This window comes from Sebastes umbrosus, chromosome 22 (genome assembly GCF_015220745.1).
Source record: "Sebastes umbrosus isolate fSebUmb1 chromosome 22, fSebUmb1.pri, whole genome shotgun sequence".
Lineage (NCBI taxonomy): Eukaryota > Metazoa > Chordata > Actinopteri > Perciformes > Sebastidae > Sebastes > Sebastes umbrosus.
The window spans coordinates 18,043,183-18,067,629 of NC_051290.1; the positions used below are offsets into that span (position 1 = coordinate 18,043,183).

The 24,447-nt window shown below is 39.5% G+C and overlaps 1 protein-coding gene across 47 annotated transcripts in view; it reads left to right on the forward strand.

Annotated features, from left to right (window-relative positions):
* Positions 1-24,447, forward strand: part of LOC119481487 (receptor-type tyrosine-protein phosphatase delta-like) — a 399,777-nt gene that overhangs the window by 199,964 nt on the left and 175,366 nt on the right. The gene's annotated exons all lie outside the window — the stretch shown is intronic.

Genomic DNA, 24,447 nt, shown 5'->3' on the forward strand with positions numbered 1-24,447 from the left:
TGCTCCCGCCTTCCACCCCCAGCTCTCACGAGCCACTGGTAGCCCGGCCTACTGACACCACGTTTGATTGTCTTCGAGAACAAACTAAATAAATGCAATGTAAGGATAAGGAAATACTGCAGCCATGTCCAAACGACAATCATTATCAGAATTATCTGAAAAGAAAAAGGGGGGACTATTGAAAGAGTAGTTTGTTGTTAAGATATATTGATCCCGGAAGTGTTAGCAAAGATGACGGAGCGCCTTCAAGTCCGGTACCACCAAACCAAGAGACCGCTAGCGCCACTTGCACAACTAACGTTACTGCCGTTGCTCCAAAAGAGGCAGCAGGTGCTAGTGCTAAGATGTCGGATGTGAAAAAATAAGCTTTATTGCTCTGTAGTCATTTTTTAAGTTGCGTATGAAACCTGCTTGTGCACATCCCATGTGTGTGTTGACGTTGATGATAAAGTGGTGTATAGGTCAGGAGAGATTTGCACTGGTATTATTTCATTGGAAGAGCTGAAATTGGATTATTTGGAAAACAGCTATATGATCTGGTCATGACTGTTGTAAAGAATTTGGAACCAGATTATGGGAGTTATGATACCTGTTTGGTGCATTTTTTTGTGTATGGATCTGTGAGCACACTAGTGTTGCTATTTGTGCTACAGTATGTGTATGGCATACTGGCCTTTGTGTGTTATTGCTGGTATGGTACGTTGCAAATACAGCAGCAGCATAATTTTTTTTCACCTAGAGCGGCAGAAGTGCATGCGCCGGTCCTGAAAAGTTGCACAATACATTTAAACTACAGTACAGTAAGGTTGCAGTTGCAGTCCCTGGCTCGAGTTCTTAATATGCATCAATCACGTCACACTTTCATTGCAAACTGATTTATATGTACTGTAGGACTTGCACTCTGTTTGTTACATTCAGTGAATAGGCCCTTACATTTGTCAAATGCATTACAGTGACTGTAAGACAAAACACAAGTCGTAACTGCAACAAATTAACAGCCCTTGATGTGTTGACTGAGGCACGTACGGTGTTCCACTAGCAAACGACTTCAGAAATATGCTCAGTAGCCTACTCTATATAACAAATTAAACGTTTTGTTATATTACCCTTGTTAAAACTAATGACTGATTTTCTTCTGTTGTTATATGCATTCAGTATATTTGCCAAGTTTCCCATCTAATTTACTAACATCACACACTGTGGACCACTAATACTGAGCACCAATATACAGTATGTGCACTTTCATTGAACAATTTTCTCTCACGTGAAAACACGCACGCATACAAATATACACATGTGGCCCTGCTTCAATTAAATCTCAATCTAAATGTTATGTTGCCTTGTTTAGCACCTTTGTGGCAAATTGGATCTTTTTTTCTTCATATTAAAACAGCATTATAAGGTAACAATAACAATTTCACTTCACAAAATCCTCCTCAAGGGGCACGTATAACAACACATGGCACATTATATTTTTCATGCTACAACAAGATCATGCTATTTAATATAAAATTGACCTGAGAGATGTCACATGTCTGAGACTGACGTTTAAAGCTATTACAAAAATGTTGTGTTACGGTAGTTATTGTATTAAGAGTTAGAACTTTAAGTCAACTAGAAAAAAATCATAAAAAATACTTTCTTTCTGTGAACTTGTCTTAGATTGCTGATTCATAGATCTCCATATTTGTAATGCGTCATCTATAGACTCCCACAACTAAACCTTACCTAAAGGGTTTTGATAATTATTCTTGTTCGGCTGCTGAACCAAAACCGAAAAACCCACTGACAGAAGAACTATTGAACAAACATCTTTTTTTTTTCGGTGACAAGTAAAAGTGAGAAACACATTTTAAAATGTCTGTAAATCACCATGTAAACAAAGCCAGCTATGTGGTGATACATTGTGGTATAAAAGTGTAAAATATAAAACTATAGTTACAGCAAAACAAGATTATTTAGTGTATATAAAATACAATCTACAGGGTAGTGTCAGTACAGTGTGTTGCAGACTGGTTCAAGTGACGCATATCAACCCAATCTCATGGGAAGGTGTATAAATAACACAACATTACAAGGACATTCTGTGAGTCATGAGAACGCATTTTAGCCTTTTGTATGGAAACAATATAATGGAAGTACGGAAAGTACGTCACAAACATAACTAACGTAACTTCAGAATAACTCAACAAAACTTTGGGACACAAACACCAGTCTCGAACAACGGTTCTCTGGTTTAAAGTCCTATGCTTGTTGGACCCATCCACCGCCCTACTCGCCATAAGCGGTCTTTTCAGCATATTTACATGGATGGGTTTACATTGCACTTAATACAGACTATATGGCGTACAAATGATGACGCAAAATGACTTGTGATTACATACTGTATGTCACTCATACACCTTTTAGAGCGACTGGGCTGCATATACATTTAAAAATCTCAGTGTTGGCACAGTTTTCTCAGTTTCACCCATGAGCTGTTTTTTTTTGTCTAAATTTGCAAAACACATGTGAACTATCACTGTCTCTTTTGACTTGAGAAACACTGGAAGCCTGGTTGTGATACAGTGAAATGTTTCTGTTCTGACCTCAAACTACTGTACTTTTCTCCCTCCTCTCCAGAGTTATGCAGGGAGAGCAGCTCTAAACAACACCAGTAGTGGTAGAAAATTGATAAAGCCAGATAGCGAGGGTTTGGATTCAAGCCAGTGCATGCTCATAAGATGCCTTTATGACCATTTACTTTGAATATCTTCCATGTGAGATAATCTGCTGCAGTGCTGCACCAACACAACCTTTCGTTAGCTGTATACTCCCCAACAAGGATGATTTTTCTTTCATAAAACTGTACATTTAATTGATTTTCTTTTCTAACAATATGGCTAAAAACGATGAACAGCTGATCATGGGACGTAAGCGAATACACTCAGGAGGTGGTATTGTTTCTGTTGCCACAGAATGGATACGAGAATGACATTAAAATATGCCTGCTCACAGTTAACTTCTCACAGCTGTAGCACAGAGTCAAAAAGAAGGCGAGTTTGCCATTAGTTCCTTAATCTGTGGTGTCACAGCAACACACAAATCTTTGGAGAACGAATTGGAAAAGATGCAAAATGATGTAAAAAAAAGAAAAAAAAGATCAAGAGTGATTTTCCGGATTGAAATTGATATCTCTGCCATGATATTAAACCCACTGGGATGTAAAAGTTCCGAAAACTTGATGTGATTTTGTAAAAATGATTTGCGAGTCTCCCATTTTTGTCACTAAAGGGGGTTTCACGTTGGTTTCATAGCACAGATTAGTCTCAGTCCTCTTGTGAGCTTGCATTAGCACAAGGTTATTCATGCTTACTAAAGTGATTGGACTGAATGCCTACTAGACCTGCATTAAGTACTGTGTACATGTAAACACGGTCAAATTCTGCTCTCAACACATTTCCATATTTTTTTAATTATTTGGATTTTTCAAATTGCAGTTAGCAGCTCATGTACAGTAGGGTGTTACACGTGGATGTACATGACATGATCTGTCAGCTCCAAGAGAGGGCACGGGCACAATAGCAAATACCCCCCTCCGAATATGCTAATGCTTTATCCCGTGCCGTATTTCATGCAAATGCCTTTCATCGTATATTTTCAAATGTCATTTATATGACAGCTGTAGCACATGCATCCATAATGTTTTGACTCGGGAGGCAAATTGTGACACGGATCTCGGTCATTGTAAATTCTGCCCACAGTCAGAATTAGATGAAGTCAGGATCGCTGAACTCTCCGTGCTAAAGAACATGGTTTTTTAAATTTTGAAAATGTGTTGATGATTAATGCTGCTGCGGCAAAGCATACAAAGGATTGTTTGCATCTGGTGGGGATAATTCTGTGTTATTTTATATATTTTACTAATTACATGTGTAAGGAGTAGGAAAATACCTCTACACATATAGAATTGTAGACTAAACGCAGTGCTACCAACACACAAAGAATGATCCTGAGTAGATTTTTGTTTGTTTTTCCATTTGTAACATCCACAGTTCTGTAACTTCAACAACTAAAGTCAGAAATAAAGTGTGGTATTTCCCTCCCAGTCTACAGTATGAGATTGCAGGCACCTTGGCATTTACTAAGCCTGCTATGTCATTGTCTGCAATACTGTTCAGGACCATGTACTACGAGGGAAAGTTTTAAATTTAAAATGTAATCAGCACAATCACCACAAGCAATCAGTTCCTCTTCATTTCACCTGATCGAGCCCCCCGCTAAAAGGAGCCTGTTAAATAGAGCATCTTATCAGGCCTGGATTAAGTTTTGACTTTCATTAACATCTGTAGTCGGAGTTTAGAATGTCAAAGTTCAAGTTTGGGGAAAATATAGTTTTTAAGAAATGCAAAAGCACCATGTGTCATTATCAAGCAAGACGTCTATTTGGAATAAAAAAATAATTCCACAATCACAGGCACAGGGTACAGTGGAATAAATTAAACCATACGAAACAGCATAAAACATCGAAAAACTTGATTTGTCAAAGTCAAAGGAATATTTTGATGTTTTGTGAAATAAACTTATCCACTTTCTTGCCGAAGTTTTTACACGTATAAATGATTTTTAATGATTTTAACTGCCAATGGGTGAACAAGTTGTAACCTAACCTAAAGAATGAGACCTTCCGCGACTTTCTTGGTTTCCTCTATCAGCTTACAGACTGCTTTTAACGGGAATAATGTGAATCGTTTTATCCAGGAAAATCCAACAGATGTGATGTCATGCGCGCTTCAGCTCAGCTACAGGGCTAACAGTGTGCAACTACAGTAACTGCTACCGCCAACAAACGGCCAGCCCCCACCACAACTCAGACTCCAACACAAACTCCACGGAAGTACAAAAAAAACAAAGTTATCTAGTGACGCCCGTCTTGCAAATCAGGAATGTGACCAACGTCGGGAGGGAAAACGAGGATCAACGTTGTTTTTTGCTGGCTAATGTTGCTAACGTTAATCAACATGATGCCTGTCAATCACGTTCAGTCACGTGTGTGTCGCCTCACTGTTTTGACCGATGCTCGCTCGCGTCTATATAGTGTAAGCGCGAGCAACATGATGTTGACTGTCGTTGACTTAACAGCCACAGTTGTCACTATTATCAAGCAATTTCTGATTACATATAGCCCCTTTTATAGTCCCCATAGACATTTTGATTTCCAGTAAATCCCAGATCAAAGTTATTTTGATCTTGTGAAGGAACTGTGAAGGGAAAAAATCTAATCAATTTATGTTTGGAGTAGTTGTAGAGAGCACACTGGGAACAAATGGCTTCAAGAGAACAACATACTGTGACACGAACTACACAGGTGCAGTTGCAGGTGGTAGTGCCACCCGCACACCTGCCCACTACATAGAGAAGAAGAACAGAATCACACGGACCACCACACAGCATCTGCGATGAATAAGGTTTTTGCAGCGTCAGTGGCAAACCTGCCATGAAATTAATTCTCCGTTTACCAGAGACTTAAATTTGTAAGCAATTTGTAATTTGAGACCATAAACTCATTCACATTGTTTGTCCACGCTGCTTCAATGGGACATGAATTTAATTGTCTATTTTCTATCGGCTCCAGGAGTTTTTTTTGTGCCATTTTTTGATAGCATTGTTTAATGAATAAATCATGCAGTGCAAAATATTGTATTCCTATTTTTCTGGGTAATTATTTTCAGATAAACAATGCTGATACAGCACGGCGAGGCAATCAGCAACTTGAAGAAAAGTCTTGATTTGAGTGATTTGCAAAAATTAAAACATATCAAAGTACTGTATTCGCAGTTATTCATTCCACAACGAGCAGTGCTGACCGACCAACTATGAACACTTTGTGAATTTCAATGTCACGACAGCTGAGCTCATTTGGGGAAAGGCAAACCAAGCACACAGAGGCCACATCCAGACATAATAAAGTGTCGCCCTGTTCACAGAGGCGTGGAGAGGTGAGAACACCTCCCCAGTACATCCTCAGACACATCTGTGCCCATGCCCCTAGAATGATGTTTCTTTTTGTGGAGGAAATAGGTCAGCCGTGAATACCTGGCTCCTTCCATCTCAAAAAATCCTTTAACACACTTAATTAGCACTGTAACTATGTGGATTTATTGAGTGTGCATTTGTGAATTTTCACGGAAAATGAGGAATAAATAGTCTGAAGATATCATATGAACCATTGCATGAGAATACGTTGACATACCGCCCGTGGGTTCAGAACTACCTTTGCAAAGGTACACCATATTTTTTTTCTCGCAAGCCAATCAGAGCAGACTGGGCTTTTTCGGGAGGGGGGCTTAAAGGCACAGGCGCTAAAACGGTGTGTTTCACACAGAGGGTGAATATTAGATATCAGGTATATTCAGACAGACAGAATGAGAAAAAATAATCTGTTTTTTTAACATTAAAGAATGTAAACGTGTTCTAGTAGAAACCCAAAATTCAAAAGTATGAACCTGGAAATGAGCATGATATGTCCCCTTTAAATTTTAGAAGAAGCTTCATTAGGAGCTGTAAAGGCACAATAATGCCAACTTGGCCCACATTTAGACACTGCCAACTTGGCCCTCATTTAGGCACTGAATCATTCAGATTGCACCGCTGTGATTGCTTAATTAAATGCCCGGCTGTGTAATGACTTTGCTTGAAAGGGAATTAAATGTCTAAATGCTGCAGAATCCGCGTTGAGCTGAACAGAAATCAATGGGACATAGTGCTGGAACCCAAGGTGTTTTCCGACTTGTTTAGGGTGAACGCTTTGTATTGATGCCGTCCCTCAGTCACTGAGTCAAAAGCTCATTCCTCTTGGTCCAAAGCATTGATTGGTGGCGTGCAAACAGTGTGCTTACTTTGTGCTTTCTGGAGAGGTCTAGGAAGGTAGTTTACAGTGCCCTTAAAAGTCAGCAGTGTTTGTAAAGCTGCATTTATATTTAAAGAGGTTGAACTACTAACCACATCCTCTTTTCTAATGCACTGTAATAGCAACAAATACACTGCCAAAACAAAGTCACATCCAAAACAAAGTCTGCCAAAGACTTTCAGGTTTCCAAGACTATGAATCCTAATGACTTTGGTGATATCTAGTGCCACTATGAGGTTCACATTTGTAGTATTTAGCAAAATATATTGGATAGATTGCCATATTTGGTAAAAACAACCCACTAATTTCGTAGGATTATCTGTAATAAATTTGGTGATTCCTTTTTCATCTAGTGCCATCATCAAGTCACATATTTTATTTTGTTTATGACAAAATACATGCAAAATTTAAGACATTCACACCAGTAGACTCTTTAAGTCTTGTTACAAATTCACTGCAATCCTCAGTTCAGATCCAGCCCCAATCATCCTCTTTGTTACAAACTATTGCATTTCACAACTGGTTTGAGTTTACAATGCGTATTATCCCTCGTTGACCATTAAATGGCACCAAAGCATGTCTACAATTTTCTCAGAATAACTTTCACAGTCCAAAATGATCAGTATCCCAGCATATTTTCGGAGTGTTTTACCATGAAAGCCTAAAGGCAAACATTTAAAAACCCAACCCACATGGAAATAGTTCTTGAAAGGAGTGCAGCCAACTAATCTCACAAACATTTGATTGAACCAAAGACCTTTAGAAACCGCCAAAGCTGGGAAGGGCACGCAACTCCTAAAATGACAACCGATTATCAAACTGCCTCTGGCTCGAGACACTGTAATCCCCCAGATGTTGCAGTCTATGAAATATGAGAGTCTGAATTAGATCTCTCAAACAATGTCAGCTTGTCTGCATTCGTAAACCCTCAGCATTTAAGTCACAAAATTAAGTTGACCCCGTCAGAAAGCTTAAGGACATGTAACAAAGCCCCCGGCCGTCTTATTACTTCATCTGCTTTCGTCTCATCTCCTCTGTGTAATAAGTTCCCACTCTAGCAAGAAGACCACTGGGGCTAATAAGGGTTTTATCTGCTTTTGATATTAGATATTAACACCTCATCAAAGTTAAGCCAGTGGTAGGCTCGCGTCCTCCCCTCCAAATTTACATTAGCCTAACAATGTCTCAAAAAGAAATCTTATCAAATTCAAATTAAGGGCGAGTTGAATAGCCAGAAGGACACCGCTACCCATCACTCAAGGAACATGTAATTTGGTTCTGCTGCAAAAGAACACAAGCCTGCTTTGCAAATCACCAAGATCACAGTTTCCATGCAATAGCGTTAATACTTTGAATTCGCTGCTCATAATCCTGAGTCAAAACAGAGCACATTTGTAGCATATGAATGATGAATGTTTAGCTGCTGGTTATGAAAAAGAGGTTTGAGTGACACAATCAGGATTTGCTTGTTTTGAAAACTCTATAAATAGCGACTCTAGTCAGCCAGTCTTTGTGAGCTTTACCTGAGGGAAAACACATTTGTAGCATGTGTTGTTTTGTTGTTTTCATCAGACGCTCAATGCAGGTTGCAACCCTGTGGTTAGCTGAAGTCATCTATGAACTTGATTTAAATGCACATCAAAACTAAACACGAATCATTAATGTCTCAGAGTTAGCTATTAGAAGAAGACGGTGAATAGCTCAAAAAGAAAACATAGATGTTTTAAGTGTCTCCCTTAATTTAGAAGTCTTATTTCTTCAGAAAATTCTCAAGGTAAATCCTGTATCTAGAGCGAGGGTGCAAAGGTTTCAGACTTCTTATCATCCCTTGTGGCATCCTTTGTCAGGTTGTATGAGAAAAAAAAAAGAAATATTAACTGGAAAATATAGCTCGGAGAGATAGAAAATAAATTACTTCAGTGTGGCAGGGAAAAGAAGATTGTGATATTTATCAAGTCAAGATGGAAATGCCTGCTAAGTCCGTGCCCCTGCCTTGAAAAATTAAAGAGAAATCAAATGCCTTGGAGTACACAGCGATTGTGATGTTAAGGTGTGTGTTTGTGTGTGTGTGTCTGCTTTACTTGTTTTCACAGTAATTTATTGTTGAACTGTTATTGCTCAGTATCAGCTTTTTCTGGTGTGATGTTTGCCGAAAGATACGAGTCCGCGTATGACTGCAATGCGTATGTGTGGACACAACTTTTCTACAGTAAGGGGTCTTATTATATGCATTTAAATTCTTCTACAGAGTTAAACTTAAACACAGTCCACAATTAGCCTATAGCTGTGCTCTCCAGTCTTTTAACACTCAACAGATTTTCTGTGAAACAGCTTGACTGGCAAAATCTATAATTGTACAGATAAGTGAACATGTTAGCTAGATAAAGGTTAAACTATCAGGGATATGTTCTCCATCCATCTAAAGCCAATTTTACACATTCAGCTCAAGCTATAGTGGGTGGGGAAGGGGAGAAAAAAAAAAAACCGGCAAGTCAATATTGATTGATCTGGAGCCTTAGCAATTACCTCAATGTGCAGAAGACCATGTTAAGGTCAGTATTATCTTAGCTCATTTTATGGGTCAGCGCTCTGGCTTTAGCTGAAATAAATTAATGGGGTAAACACTTTAGTTCACCTTGATGGAATTTACAGCAATTGTAGAAGCTTTGCATAGGTGGAAGGTACAGTGCCGGAGAGTGACCCTTGATATTTTGCTGAACCTTCGTGATCCTGGGTGGTAAAAGGCAGTCTATAAATAACACTGAATCCCCTGCGATGAAACTTTAAGAGTGCAATAATATACTGTATAAATGTAATGAGCCTATTAAGTTTATGTATTCCTCTAGCTAAACCCATTTTGGTTTTATTGTTAAATGACACAACTGTTTTTAAAAATGGTATCATGAGTCAGAAAACACCCACAGTTAGGAGAATATTCATAGGTGAAATGATGAAAAATAAATATGTTTTAATTTCCCTTGGTGGAAGTGTTCTCTGTGCTTGCCAAAGCACAAACATGAATAATTTTTCACTGATTTCACTGAAAAGTGAGTTTCTCTTATCATACTGTATCTAGTCTTTGGGCATATGGGACTATAGTTTTTGCAATAGACTCTGTTATATTTTAGGAAAAAACAGTGTGCCCAAATACTAAATATAGTATGATTAGAAAATAGCAGTATCTCAGAAACTACAAGTATTTGGTATCTATGAACTCAGTACAAGTTGAATATCAAATATATGCACACATTTGCTGGGTAAAAAAAATATTCATATGGAAAACGTTTAATTAACACAATGTTAGCGTTTTTCCTCTTTTTTTCAAAAATCCTGACTGACTATTAATACAAGTGTGATTTTTCATGTAATCTAAAAATGTCAAAGTTGCACTCTTACATACTTGCCAAAAGTATGTCTGTACCAAATGCAATATGTTTGACCAATCAGAATAAATGTTGTGGCTTTTTTCCTTATCATACTTAATATTGTCTTGTCACAAACAGGTTAAAATAGTGTGTATGTTTTTGCTTCCAACAGCTGCCAAATGCAATACACTGCTATGACACAGCATAGACTATGGGTGTGATGACAATTTTAATACATCTTCTATGTAACTAGGCTTAAAGAACCACTATAGCACACTCTATCTAATAATAATAAGAGAGTCCTCAACTTTGCATGTTATTTGTTGACACCTGCATGTATTTCACCAGAGGGAACGGGGGGAGCGATATTAGTCAACCAAAACATTCCATCAGCTTTCGGTGTATCGGCGTTTCTTCTGTGGCCTTCGGCTGACTTCGCAAACAGCTCTGTTACGTTCTTAAGCCCAAAATAAATTCAATTTCCAATGCAGTGATCTCCTTAATGAAAAGTCAATGTCCCTCACTCATTGGCACGCTCCCAGGGGGACGGTAAGAAAGATGAATTTATCAGCGGGCCGGAGACTGCGCCCTAGGGGACACCACCCCGTATGATCAAACAGAATGCTACAGAGTGTGTCCAACCAGTCCTCCATTATTACCCAGCTTGTGCTCTTAATGTGAGCCGACGGAGGAGGGATGACAGTATTGATCTAATGAAAGTGCTATTTATATTCTCACAAATCCTCTCACCAGTGATTACAAAAGCACTCCACTATTGCGGCCAGGCCTGTTCTCAGTTTGTACAAGTGTACAGGTTTGTTTGCCTCATATGCATGCAGCGTTATCTCACCGCGCTTATTCCTGCAGAGGGTTCAGCATCCCCTATCAGACTGTATGTGTCAAAACATGCCCCCGCCATATCTCAAGTGTCAAATTAATGCCTTTTTTTTCTGAACTAATATTAAAATATAAACCCAATTTTACTTAACATTAGCAACATTTTTGCATTTTCCATGTAGCTCAGGATTTTTTTATATAATTACAGTGGAAGTTCTGCATTGTTGGGCTGCATCCAGTTCAGAGGTTTTTGATTATTAATGACACCATGTCTTGTCAGCAGCTAACCCTGCGATAAGGGGGGGACATGAGGTTGTTGTCACGGCATATGGTTAACACTACTATAGATAAGCTTTAATCCCCACTAGGCTCCATGTAATGCATAGCAAAAGTGATGGGACCACAGAACACACACATGTGTAAACATCGACTACAGGGGGGGGAAAAAATAGTAGCATGCCGAAATTACGCACGGCACAGAGAAGAACATGAAATAGGTTGCTTGCAACGCAGATATGATTCATGCTCATCGCATTCATTATGTGTAGCTCTTGTGTGGCTTTCACTCACATGACCCACAACAGGAAACCATGTGTGGTTTAACATGCATGAACATATTCTACCCGTGGCTATGCACTCATGAATAAAATACTGAAATATGGATAATTAGCAGCCTCATATGTTTAACCGTGGACCTCCACCCAAATCTGTACATCACCGATTACTCCATACTGTGCTTTATCATGAAGAGTTGGAGAATGGATCACAATTTTAAAAAGATTAAATTAAAATTAATTAAAAATGTACATATTTATATCTGATCTGAAACTCTGTATATAGATTTTTTTTTTTTTTTTTTAAAAGGTATCAGTACTCCGAGGCAGCAATTGCATTATCGTTTTAATTGGTGAGCAATATTTCTGTCTACTTTCTGTCTTAAATAGATGATTAGCTATGCAAAGTGCTGTTGAATGCTAAATGTTATTTTAGATTATCCAATTATAGTCAGAGAACATTAATTTACATTAATTTATTTGGTAATATGTTGCAGTAAATTAGTGTGTATTAATATGATATACAAAACATTAATATCTCAAGCTTTTCTCATGGACTATTGGATATTATGGCTATTATAATATACACCAAAAGTGGCTTTAGCTGTCAAGGGAACCATGTTAGGTTCATTAAAACATATGTGAAGCTCAGTTATGGAATTGGCTACTTGATATGGAAGGAAGCGAGCTGACCACAGAGTGTTTTTTTGGGGATAAACAAATTATTTGATCACAGTCAAAAGACGTGTGTCTGGAGAGGGAGATAAACTTTATCAGGGTAAACTTCAGGCTTGTAGTATTTCTGTTTTCTTTCTTCTGTTATTCTGTGTACATTTTTATTTATTTTATTTTATCTATTTATTTGACATTTCTCACATAAATATGTTATTTTAAAGTATACAGAAGTACACATAATATTCTAAAAGTTAGTATATGGTTTATATGTTTGATAAAAAGCGGCATCTTGTCTTCTTATGTAAGATGGACCAAATGTTTGGCACACAAAAAAAAAACTAATTAACTTAAACTATGGATATTGTTGTGAAGGTATTAAACATCTGTTAGTTATTAGACAGTTCAGTTTTAACAGGTAGTTATAAAAAGTATCCTGAATCAATATCATGAAAAAATAACTATAAATTGCATACATAGATATATTAGGATATGTCAATATCCAATAATAGTATGTAGTTGGGCAGTATCAAAAGTAGTCCTCTCTGTCTAGAAGTAAAAGTGTGTTTGAAACTGCCCACAGAAGGTGTATGTTGGTCATATCAAATTGTTACAGATTGCTGCAGATACAGCTGGCACAAGTCTGCTAACATAAACTTTATACAACTTGAACATTATTACGTGGTAATCTTTACATCCCTTGAGAAAATGCAAACTCTCCATCGAGAAAGGGGTCTAATTTATTGGATCCTTCACAGATAGAGGATCTGTGTTCATCTCAGTCTCCACTGTGTGAGTCTCTCTCTCTCTCTCTCTAATGTGGCTGTACTGCCCATAAACAGACATTGAGTGATTAGCGCTGCTCTGCCATTGACATCATTTGCATTTTAATAGACCATAATTACAACTCGGGGAAAATAAATTGCAGTTTGAAGAATGTTTGAATTACTCCAACTCTCCGGCTCTCCTTGCGAGATAGCAGCGAGCATATGCAGGAGCTGCCTGGATGGTTAATATCGGGTTTCGGAAGTGTACAGAGAAGCGGGATTGCAGACCGAAAAAGAGCAGAAGAGGACAATGTGGGCTGCGTTCGTGTCGTTCATAGCATGAATCAACGTTTTTGATACTGAACATTTTCTATAGTTTAGGTTTGAAACCACTGCAAATTGGGTACAGTATGTTTAACAAAACCACATTAAAACTGATATTAAAATGCAGACATTTGCTCGATGATACTTCACAGCAGAAAGAGCTGTTGATGGACGCACATTGACTATTTCTGGGATCAAATCTGTGACCTTTCAGCTACAGAACGCGTCTCTAATCATGAAGCCGCCCTCCTGTAGATTTTTGCTTCCTCATTAATGCCTGTGATAATTGCAGTTTGTCCATTTATTATCCCCCATTCTGTCTTATCGCCGCACCTCACCTGCTGAGATGTGACACCTCCCCTAGGATTTGCCGTGGGATGTCTAACCCTGGCAGCTAAAGCCCGTGTGACCCTGTAAGCAAGAGTGACAACACAATAATACTCCCTGCGCCTAATCTTTCATTGGTGGATTATCAGATTAGAGGGCCCCAGTTGTTTATGGGCTCGGTGACTATCGAAAAAGTTGATCTGTCAAGTTTATCTTACACTTGTCGTATCAAGGCAGTGTTGGACCATACAGTTGGCTGTGGATGGAAGATAAGGCCGACATAGCTGAATGGAACCGCCAGAAAATGAGAAACAAGGCTTTTCTTTTTACTCCAACGATACACTTTATCTAGTTTAAGAAATGGACCCCACCGCAAGCATAACCGCTCTTTTGGATTCACTTGATTTTCTTTGACCTCTTTGGTGTAACAGAGCTGACCTTTTTTTTTTTATTTTGAAAGGAGATATCAGAAATCATCCACCAGTTTAAGACTCAGGTTAGTGGTGAGGAATCAAAGAGAACGTAATCCATCCTCTTTCAGACTGCCCCCTTTGTGGCATTTCAAAGACCTGAACCGATATAGGATTCCTATCAATCTGTTGTTTTGACAAAGTAACGGGATAGAAGGAGTCCGTTATTGAACCTTTGGATGTGGTTCACTAATTCAGGCTAACTGGTTCCTTTCCATTACAAAGCAGCGACTCTGAAGGTCACGGCCTCTTCAAACGGGACTGTCAGAAGATATCAGTGAATAACAGTCAGAGATGAGATCACTATCTTTATAAATCTGCTCTTATCGGATTTGCAAGCCAAGGTGTAAATGTTTTGACATCGCCCCTGGTAGGATGGGAAGTTGAATTTCCAATTACTGGAGAGGCAGCCTTTATATGAGCAGAATGATAAACAAGCTTAATGATAGAATATTATTCACACTGTTCCAAGCAAACCTGTACAAAGCTTTTCGTCTCCAGTTTATATATGTTCATCATTATTTTTTTATGACTTTCTTTTGCATTATTACAGTTCTAATAAATGTTTAAAGGGGCTCTGTAGGCCAAATCTTAACCTTAAACATTTGAAATTAGACAAAATTAAATTCATAAATCTGTAAATGTATAGCATTTTACTCCCCCAGACTGAGGGTTTTGTTAATTTAATAGTCTAGTTAGTATCATCAGGACAAATACCTGCCAAATTAATGAAATTCCCATCAGCCTTAGCCGTGCTTTCCGTTTAGTGCGTATTGGCAAATGTTAGCACGCTAACACACTAAACTAAAATGGTTAACATAGTATATATTACACCTACTAAACATTAGCATGTTATCATTGCAATTGTGTTAGCATGCTGACGTTTATCTCAAACCCCTGTGGTGCCCAAGTACAGCCTCACAGAGCCATTAGCATGGTTGTAGACTCTTAAGGCTTTTACACAACAGGGGCGTTTTACTTTCTTTGTGTGATTAATCAAAGGTCAATGTATATTTTTTTGAACTGTTGTTTTTGTCATGAGTACTTTCACACAGAAGCTGAGTATTACGCGGCATAAAAAGCAAATGTATTTTTTTCCGGAACAAGGTAGATTTTTCTGAGCTTTCGCACTGCGAATAAAGGCATCGACCAATCACATTGTGCAGAACGGACATCCTCAATACGTACACTATAGTGTACAACAACACGGAGGTTCCGTGGTCCGAACCAAAACAGCAAACTTCATTACTCCTTTCAACCTCGATAAAGGCAGCTTATACCACATCCACTCATTCCGTTCTTAACTTTCACATTAAAAGCACTATACACTTTGTCACAGTGTGTTTTCAGTAAATGAAAGTTAATTATAACCTTTTGGTCGCCTAAAAATGTCTTATTCAGCGTTCGGTTGTACTTAGCTCCACCCTGTCTTGTCTCTTCTGGTTGAAAAGAAAATCAAGATGGCGATGGCCAAAATGCCGAACACAAGGCTTCAAAATCATAGTTCACAAACCAATGGGTGACGTCGCAGTGACTACGTCCACTTCATATATGCAGTGTGTGGTCGCAACCGTCGCAAATTTGCATAGCTGCCGGTGTGGATAGTTAAGATGTAAAATATTCGCAGGCGAGTATTTCACATGTTCATGTTGTTTATTCTTCACGCCCCCTATGTGTAGAGGCCTTTAGTCTTGTTATTAGCATATAGGTCTGAATACTATTGATAATGTTGGCAGTAGAAGCAGGGACACATGTTTCGTCGTTTTTAGCAGAAAGAAAACGGTTGAGTTTACAGGGCGTTTTGTGGCTTGCTCCAGCAGAATCCTCTGTCAGCTAACCTCTGCCAACTATATTCCACATTCACTGTATTTAGTGGATCACATTCATCAAACAGTGGCTTAACTGTTTGCGGATGCATGTCATCACAGTTGTGATTCATCTAAAGCCCCTTTGAGTGTTGGGGCACTGGATAGTGCCAAACAGCCTTAGTGTGAATTTATATGTATAAGCAGTCCCCTTATATTTTAGAATAGTAACAGCAGAACACCCTCCTAAAGGGATCATAATAATTTCCCTATGCCCCATTCCCATCTTATTTATGGCACAGTACACTGGTTTGTCACTTACAGCCAGTGTGATTATTCACCTGGCGAGCATATTATTCTAGCAAATACCACAGCTATAAAAAAAATCATATTTCATTCCAAGGGTTTGATGAGAAGGCGCTGAATCCCATTTTCCCAAATATCGGGTACTCTGTGCGACAAGAATATGGTTTCCCTGATTACATTATGCCTCGTTTAGCCAAATGTGCATGACTTGCAAGTATAATGTACAATAGGCTGCTGCTAGTGTGTCACATTAAGAAGAAAAAAAGATGGAGAGGAGGCAGAACGTAGAGGTCTCCTTTCATCAGACTATTTTCATGCAGATGGAATCCTCCAAGTTGAATTTGTCCGTCACTGGAAATTAAAACTCAGTTAAGGTCATGTATTTCTGGTTACAATAGAGTGGCTGCAGGTCTTTGAAATATTGAAATGTCTTAAATTATGTTATTTTAACTTGTGGCCTTGAAAGATTTCAGTGTTTCAGATATTAAATTAAATTCTGGAGGCTCAAAGATATTTCTTAGTGCAACCTGTTAAGGAGTCAAAGTCCAGCCCTGTCACAGTGTTATATTATCATATTCTTATTTATGTATTAAATAGGTCTAGGTATCTAAGAGGTCTATGGTAATAATGTGAAAATAAGCTATACCATTTAAAAAAAAACAAAAAAAACATACAAACTAAACACGTTCTTATTTCAAAAGCAAACAATATCCCATATTTAAGGAACAAAATCATTCCTTGATACTAAAACAAAGCGACCTAAGCCACAACTAGAGGCAGCCTGCAGCACAGATGTCCGCCACATGGAGTGGACGCAACTCATTTGTTGCACTTTGCAGTTATTTATTTATTTCCTCGGTCTGGTATAGGGAAACATCTGTCACCTTTGCCTAAGTGCCTGCTTGCATGATACATGGACTACGATTCAGGATAAAACACCCCCATATTGTTTGGCTCACCGGTCCCGAGCTCAGGTGCAGGATCCTGTTTGGCATTTGGATCGCCCTGCTGTTGCAATGGAGGCAGGCAAGACCCAAACACCTGGAGACCTCGTGTGTGCCACCAGAATGAGCAGTCGCTGCCAAAGCTATCACATGGCTTTGCTTTGTTTTTCAGTGACATCACACCTTCCTTTAATGATTTTTTTTTTTTTTTATTATCAGTGTGCTTAAATTAAAATGCACCAGTCCTAAAAGTAGGATTATACATGTTATAAATGGAAACTTTTCCTCAAATTAATATGTATATAGTTTTTGAGCTATATGTTAGATAGAAAATTGTAACCAATGAATAAACATACGCTGTGCTATATATGGATACACTTCTTTGTTTTATAATTTGTTTTGAATAAATAAATAAACTTCAATGCTTGTTAGCTGGAGTGGTCAGTGCCATATACGGTCTAAATTGCTCCTGTTCCCTTTCTGTAGTCCTTTTCCTAATGGCAGTCAGCCCACCCTCATAGTAAATTAATCAAATGGGCATAGTGCCACACTTGTGGAACAAAATCTGACGCTCGTGTCTGAAGTATTTGAAGTGTCACCGAAGATAAAGGATGTCGGAGAGGTTCTAATTCTCAGAGCCCCAGCCCCGAATAGCCATCTGTATTCTCGTTTCTGCAGCACTCACTAAATCAACACACTCGACACAAGCCCGAGGATGCCTCCGCACAATCATGCATGACAACATCAAAGCTTTTCTTTATTGCCTCTCCTCTTCATTTCCCCCCTCCTCAGCCCCTCTTAACTGCTATCTGGAGCTAAAAGCAGTAGTAACCACGGCAAATATTATCTTTGGGGTTAGCGCAAACACTGAAAAATCCCAGCTGTCTCTTGTCAGTGGTTTCAGTCACAGCTGATAGCCGTGCTCAAGGATGATTTTATCCTCGCGGAGGTGCGAATTTAACACGTAAACCTGCATGCACATGGATTACGAGGAGCGGTTTGTAGACCTCCCATCTTCCCAACAAATCCTTAGTTATAGACTGTTTTCAGCATTCTTCAGGATCTCCCCTTAATTGCCTGTCTTTGTTCCTACCTCAACATATTGACAACCATAAATCTCTAAAATGTCGAATGAGCCAAATCCCCAGATTTCCATGAGCGGGATGTTTCAATGATAAGCTGGATCTGTCATTGGGGAGCCACTCAGCACCCACAAACAGATTGAGCAGGCACCCAAGATGGATCTGTCGACACTTCATTCTGCATATCTCTATTTAATGATATTATATTTCATTTCCCGAGCAAAGAAAACACCATTACCCAAAGCAGTGAGTCGGAACGAGCCATTCTGCAACAGATTCCAGGCCTCCTTGGTGGTACAGTAATTGAATTACAATCGCATATGACACAAAGTTTGAAAACGATTGGACTTGTTTCCATTTGTTCCATACACACTAAGCTCAACTTTGCACACAGTTAAAAACATTGAAGCATACAGCAGCTTAGTACTGTCTAAATATGACCAAAGATGTTCTGGGATGTTCAGTGGACGCCAGCTGGAGCCGGACTACAAACAGAAATTATCATGCTACATGAACATATATGAGTAAAAAGATAGGGACAGCTGTTTTAGGCATGCTATATAATCCCGTCATTTTTTTAAATTAGCATAAAGGATGACATGGGTGGCCAACCAGTGGCGAGGTCACAAGAAATGGTCCTAAGGCAGCATTTAGGTCGATTGCTGACAATCATTGGACCCATATTGATAACTGCCCTAAAATTCATTTCCCTGGTAACTGTGGTTAAGTGCTTTGAAAGCCATTGGGGTTTTGAAAAGTGTGCCCAGTTGTTTTGACCACCGATTGAAAAGCAGTTATCATTTCAATGGGAGCGATATGCTCATAGGGGAAAGGACAAAAAGGTCAGCAGAAGTGGAGTAAGTGCTCCCTCCGGCACAAACACAAGGCCATTCAAAAGGCCCCACAGAGAGACCGGAGGAAATTGATTTCCGCTTTATTCCTGGTCAAATGCATAACTCTGCTGGCGGGTGACCCAATGGTGGACCTGTCCACTCAAATTAGGAAACCATTTGGAAGATATGGCCACATGTGAATGGCCTATCACACTCTATGAATATTGCGCCACAATAACATTATTTCACACATCAAAACATCTAGAGGTCATCCAGTGCTCCTGTTTTGTGAGTGATGATCTTTTTGTCGGGGCAGGCCCCCCCATCTACTAAAGTAGTTTGTGATAAGTGCACTGTATGGTCTCCACTGGCAAAACCGAACAGTGACACTGTAAAATGTTTCTGGGGCACTGTCATTGGCACAAATTACATAAAGACATAAAAGCTTTCGCTACCGGCTGCATGCATGACAAAGGTGGGTTGGCACATATTTTTTCCCCATTGATAATGGAGAAAGAGTGCTTTCAGCTCCACTGAGCATCCCCCAACACCGATCGCCCATCATCATCCCCCTGGAAAAGGCAAGAGGGGTGAACTTAGGGAGGTGGAACATATAGTACATCAACTGTCTGACAGTTTTAACACCAGCTGAGTTGACAGGTTTTGAATGGATATTTATTTACTTGGTCAACTATTCAGTTCTTCGCAAGCAAAGAGGAAGCCATTCACATCGCCTCGGATGTGATGGTAATGGTTTAATTAGAGTCTCAGTTCGAATTGTCACGCAATCTTTGCTCTAGTGCACCGGTGTGCCTTAAGTGTGCCAGGAGACTGTTTGAATTCCATGTGGTACAGAAACTATATTAACATGGCACACATGCAATTCGTCATGCAATTCTTCTTTCTAGCAGGGGGAGGTAGTAGCAGGAAAAGAAACAGCTGTGAGTTTGTTCATTCTTGTACAGTTTGTCCTTTCTGAAAACACGTCTGATAATTGGAGAGCATTCAATGACTAAAAGTGCACTATATATGTTGAGCCATAGTTTTAATTGTGATCAGTTCAAAAGGTAAAGGGTTGGTTCACCCAAAGTGACAAAAAAATATTTTCAGTTTCCATTGGAGCTATTTATTTGGTAGAAGGTAGTTCCATTGCAACCTGCAGCAAGGTTTGTGCTTCATCCAAAGTGACCAGGACAGTGAATTTAGAATTTGTCCCTAATCTCTGCACAAATCTGAGAATAACATTTGAAAACATATTCACTGCTGTCATGCAGTATATAAAGTAATTCAATTTTTACCCCACCTTTACCAGCTACAACAAACACATTAATGCATCAATACTTATAATCCAATAATATAATATGCATTATTCTGAAATGGGCTATTCTGCATAATGAGTACTTATATTATATTATTATTAATATAATTATTAATTATTAATTATATTTTGATGCTAATACTTCCACAATTGGCTGGCGTGATTACGTTAAATATCCCAAACAACCTCTGTAGTTTCATTTACAGTAGCCACTTGTTAGTAACCGCCTTTTTTAAGACGTGTAAGGGCTTCAAAGCTTCACGAGTTGGGTATTCACTGACGTATTTTATGTTGTAGAACAAAACGTGAGAATCTCCTAAACTTGTATTAACCACAGACCTTATTTCAGGCATCTAACCAAAAACTCATTCAAATAATCATCTACTTCGAGGCAAGAACCATCCATTTCCGGGTTTTAGGACTCATTCTTGCAGCATTCTATTGGGCTGGCAGCAGGAATCTTATGGACAGGTGTCTCAAAACAGCTGTTTAGCTGTTATCTGTTAAAGTTATCCCCATGGCACAGTAAAGTTAAGTGAGAAAATATGTAATTTGGGTGAACCGAGCCTTTACATGTGCACTTGTTTCCATAATCTTATCTTTTTAAAGGCCATTGGTAGAACAATTGCAATTATTTCATTCATTGTCATTGACATTCACATGGTCTTCCCACTCAGCAAGCTCATTTTACAGTCAACGCAGTGCCCTGTGGGAGCTCTCTGCTTATAGCCACATACTGTGTATACATGATTTATGTATGTTTTGTTTGCTTTGCTGCTTTTACAATGTTGCAAATGTGGTTCAGTTAAGAGCTGATTTTCAGCCCAAAGAAGAAAAAAAAAAGGCCAATGTTTTTTTTTTGTTACCCACAACCACTATGTTTATACACTACACTACAGTATATGAAGCAGGACGGGAGCATTGGTACGGAAAAGAGGGTTGTACCAACCATCGCTATGTTGCTTCAACACCACGGACCTCGGGGCTTTGCTGGCTGCCAAGCTGCAGTCACCCACAGAGCCGTGTGCTTATTTTCTCTGCCCTCTTCTTGACCATATGGAGCATAAGGGTCATAGGGACACGGTGTATCACAGATTTGCCCCTGTGTGTGAGAGTGTGCGTATACATGTGTGTGTGTGTATATGTATTGCCTGTTTTGCGAAATGAGCCAAATCTGCTCGCTCGTGTCTGTGGATTTGGCAGCGGGGTGCATTGATTTTGTCAGCATTTGCATTTTCCTGCCAGCCAAGAATACTTTTATTAGCTCTCTACCAATATAGATGCAGAAAACAGTTCATAGTCTTTCCACATTCTGCTGTGTTGGACTTAGCACAATGGCTCTGTTCTTTTCTCTGCTTATGCAGGGATTCCTTTTTTTTCCATTAAATTCAAAACTAAGAATTGCAGAGCCAGTGCGAGCCGTTTTCTACTCATATAAACGACGGACTATTCCACGGTACAAGTGTAAGGAAAACCCAAGATGATGAATGTAAATGCCAAAGGTCAAAGACACTATATAGGTGGAAGATGATGAAGTGTCTTTTACTCCATTGCCAGCTGATCTGGGGTCAGCTTGTCAGAGCTGACACGGTGACATAGTAGCAACCTCTCACTTAATCACCATATTAATTCACCCATCACAAAGCCCTAATGACACCGCCGCTGGCCGATTAATCTCCGAATTTGATTTAGCGAGTGTCCATTCATCATAACTGACTGTTTCAGTATGCAATCAATATGGCCCTTTTAGCGCTTCGGACACCTAGACCTCAAGAGGTACACAGTCATGGTGTGAAGAGTGTTGTGATAAAGTAAATGCTTGCCCAGGCCAAAAGGGAGAAGCATCAATCATACACCGGTGCATACATCAGCGGCACTTTTTCCTCGGGTTCTCTTGAAAGCCTCTTTGAAATACGAATCAAACGGTGCTGATGAGAGCGCCAACACTCTCAACAGTGAACATGTGTCTATCACTTCGTAAAACATGTCCTCCCTGACCACAATGAGTAAATAATTTTAGTTGGGAAACACGTAGCGACGCAGCCTCATCGCTAGCGGCGCCCAATTTACTTGTGCGGAGTTGTTTATATTCCTGTGTCTTGGAATAAGCTGCGTTGCTAGTGCACCTTGTCAGTATCCCTGCACGCTCGCGCTTGGACACACTCGCCCATACATACACACGCCATCAAGCCGCGGGGCGAAAGCAGCTCTGCTCACTCAAGGGGAAAGTGAACAGCTGTGCCTGTGACAGCTGGAGCAGTCATGACATCCCTTCACCAAATATCAGGGATGGCTTAGGACGCGATGGCGAATCAGCCGAGAGGGGTCCATTTACAACCTGGACGAGGCGCCGAGGCTTTAGCCTCACGACCAGGCTGAAGCGACAGAGCTCGGTTTTTCCTCCTCGCATTTGCGGTGATAATGTGAGAAGTAATGAGTTTCTCCTTGGTCTACGGCCCATATAATAGTCCCCCATTTGCTTCAAAACAAGCCCAATGGAGCAAATTAGATAATGTTGTGCCTGTGAAAAATGAGCTGAATACTAATGTTTATTTTCAGAGGGTCCGGTTCCAATGATCCCTCATCAGATTCTCACCAGAATCTTGTTTCATTGCTTACATTTTCTAATCTTATCTAGAACAACATGGTAGTAATTCACTCAGGAGAAAAAAAAAAAACATCTGCTAGATGCCTTAAATAAAAAAAAAATAAAGTTGTACATTAAGAATTCAGTCTGTTTCACGAATCGGGCGGCATGTCAATCATTTCGTCTTGCCCCGGAGATACATTAAGAATGCAAAATGTTATTGCACATAAACACTTTTTTTCTAATCATCCCCTAGTTTGGGTTTTGTTTGAAATATTAAAAATGATGGATGTCTGAAATGTGTTAGAACCGCTCGTAATTGTGAAGGCAGCATTAAAAAAAGAAATCAGTGTACTATGCAAATGAGCATAATCACCTTCAGCCCCTTTAGCGCCAGGCCGATTTTAATTACACCTTAATTTCATGTATAAATACCCCCAATTCAGACGAGCTGCTGCCGTAAGCCCCAGCAGAATAGACTGAGTGGGAGGACTGTATAGGTGCAGATAATTACAACTCGCCGTTATGGACTCCTGATTATATGAGGTGGTGGCCAACATACTGTCTCCAAATACCACTGAATGAACCTCATCAGGGTGATAGATTAAAGTATATCACAGCTATGACAGGGGTGTCCTGTAAGCTGAGCAGTACTTCATGCATGGCCAAGACAGTGTCATTTTATCTTGAAGATTCAGCTTGACCAGCTTGTGATGTTAACGCAAGATAACCAAGACAGCAGTCTTGCCATTTCACATAGCTGAGAGTATATGACTCCAGGTTCAGGCTGTTCTCATACACCATTCGTAGCTATACTTAAGAAAAGTAATGCACTTTAATTTGTATATATATCCCACAAAATCAATTTGTATGTAATCCACGGAATCCTCGATGGGGTCTCCATCAAGAAATACACGGTAAATGACGTGATACCATACGCAGTCACATTGCTGATGTTGTTGGCATGTGTTTACAAAATAGCCTGTTTCCACACCCTTTTTTACTATTTATTCCTCTAGGTGCAACAACAACTTTGCTCTGTATTGCAAATGCAACACATACAGTAAGTTCTTATTGTTACAGGCGACTCCTCCTCCCCCAGGTTTCCCCTCAGCCCGTGTATTGTGCTCTCGTTGGCTGTAGCTCGTGGCCAGAGTACCCGACAGGTCCAGATATTTAGCATGCTAGATATCTGAAATGTGTCTGCGAGGCATCGGCTCACGTCTTTGAGCAGCTCACACAACGCTCGAGCGCCAATTGGCCTCTGATCTGGGGCTTTTGTCGAGGAGCTCCAAAAACTGTCTGGGAGCGGAAAATCAAGGCTAAAGTTGTGTAGTGAGAACTAGGCATTATTAGTTTTGTTGCCT